Below are 2,185 nucleotides of genomic sequence, written 5' to 3'. Positions count from 1 at the left end.
GGTCGGGAGCGGAGGTCTCAGGTGGAGGTTTGTGACAAGTCATACAATTCCTCCATCTCCACTCTGGCTGTGGGGTGTGTGAGCCATGGACCGGGTGCTGAGCCCCGGAGAAGGTGCCCCCGGGGCCCCCAGGGCTTTCGTCCTCTGGCACCCGTCCCCACCTCCCAAGCACCCCCGTGGGATTTCCACGACGGCCACTCCCTGTACGTCAGGGCCATCGACTGCTCTTTATTGTTGCCACTATAATTGTGTGCTATACAACGCCCACGTCCCCCGTGTGACCTGTACTTGATCTTTATTGAAAGTTTAAAAAAAACTATTATGAGAAATTTCAAACACATGGAAAAGTACAGAGAGTAGCATTACAAACGCCTATGCATCCATCCTCTAGATTTAGCAGTTGCTAACATTTTGCTATATTTGCTTCATCTGGTTTTTCCAAAATTATTTTAAAGTAAGTTGCCATCTTTGTGACATTTCCGCCCTTAGTATTTGAGTACACGTATCTTCAAAAAATGACATTTTCGGGAATGCCCTGGAGATCCAGTAGTTAGGACTTGGTGCTTTCACTGCCGGGGCCTGGGTTCAGTCCCTGGTCGGGCAGCCAAAATCCCACAAGTCGTGCAACATGGCCAAAAAAAAGGAAATTTCCTATTTCAACAATGCCATTATTGGACTTCCCTGGCGGTCCAGTGGTTAAGACTCCACACTTCCACTGCAAGGGGCGCGGGTTCGATCCCTGGTCGGGGAACTAAGATCCCGCATGCCACATGGCGCAGCCAAAAAACAAAACCAAGCAAAACAAAAATGCCATTATCACAGCTAACAAAATTAACAATAATTCCTTAATGTCTCCGAGTGCCTGGTCCATGTTCAAATCTGTCCAGTTATCTCCCAAATGTCTCTCCGAGCTGACTTGTTCAATCAAGATGTGATCAAGGATGGTGCCTTGTGCTGGGTTGTTAAGTCTCATATGTCCCTCGTAACCTAGAAGCAGACCCGCTTCCCCTTTTGTTTTTATGACACTGACTGTGGAAGAGACCGGGCCGGGCGATTTGCAGGGTGTCCGACCTTCAGGATCTGTCTGCTTCCTCTTACCGTTACTCGCTTTGTCACCCCACATTGGCTATGACACGGGCGTCAGATCTGAACGAGGCGCGAGCAGGTTAGGTGTTTGGCGGGGACGTCTTGTAGGTGAGGCGTCACATCAGGACGCACATCGTGGCCAGTGGTGACACCCCCTCGGGGATTCTAAGGTTGGTCCCTGGGCTTGGGGGTGAGAGCTGGCCCTCTCCATTCTTAAAGCCACGGCTCCCCTCTTGGGGGCCATCGGGTAACCCGTGGGGACACTGTGGCACAGGGAGAACATGTAGTTCCCTGCCAGTCTGTCACCAGCACCTGCTGCTGACCCTGCTTGAATCAGTCGTCATTCACAGTTACGAAATGGGGATTTTCTAGTTGATCACGCCTTCTACGTTTCTTGCTTGACGTTCTTCTTCTTCTTTTTTTTTTTTTTAACATCTTTATTGGAGTATAACTGTTTTACAATAGTGTGTTAGTTTCTCCTTTACAGCAAAGTGAATGTCACAGCTTACCCTTCCCCCTCCCCATGTCCTCAAGTCCATGCTCTAGTAGGTCTCTCACTTCGTCACAGCTTACCCTTCCCCCTCCCCATGTCCTCAAGTCCATGCTCTAGTAGGTCTCTCACTTCGTCACAGCTTACCCTTCCCCCTCCCCATGTCCTCAAGTCCATGCTCTAGTAGGTCTATGTTTTATTCCCAAAAATATGGAACGCTTCACGAATTTGCGTGTCATCCTTGCGCAGGGGCCATGCTAATCTTCTCTGTATCGTTCCAGTTTTAGTATATGTGCTGCCAAAGCGAGCACTGACGTTCTTCTGAAAGAAGAATTTGCCTCATCAACTGGGCCATTCTGTTGTCATTAAATACAGTTCCTACTTGAGTGGCGCGTTGACACTTGATTTGTTCTCTTTATATCTTGTTTTCAAATGAAGGAGTAAGTGTAATCATTTCCAAGAAAGGCAAGGAAGGTTTTATTGGTTTGTTTTGTCTTTGCTTTTTCTTTGTTGATTATCATGGACTCATGGGTTTTTATATATCCAGTGTGTTTCAATCATTATTCTTTCTGATGATCAAATGGTCACAGCTTTGGCCAGGGGTACCCT

At 47.9% G+C, this 2,185-nt stretch overlaps 1 non-coding gene across 1 annotated transcript; it reads right to left on the bottom strand.

The window, feature by feature from the left end:
• Positions 1 to 1,780: 1,780 nt before the first annotated feature.
• On the bottom strand, positions 1,781 to 1,887 carry LOC112066615 (U6 spliceosomal RNA). Its single transcript, XR_002892760.1, has one exon. It is a non-coding gene; the product is annotated as a U6 spliceosomal RNA (small nuclear RNA).
• Between the last annotated feature and the right edge of the window lie 298 nt (positions 1,888 to 2,185).

This window comes from Physeter macrocephalus, unplaced genomic scaffold, assembly GCF_002837175.3.
Source record: "Physeter macrocephalus isolate SW-GA unplaced genomic scaffold, ASM283717v5 random_324, whole genome shotgun sequence".
Classification (NCBI taxonomy): domain Eukaryota; kingdom Metazoa; phylum Chordata; class Mammalia; order Artiodactyla; family Physeteridae; genus Physeter; species Physeter macrocephalus.
This window is presented reverse-complemented; position numbering and strand designations above follow the sequence as displayed.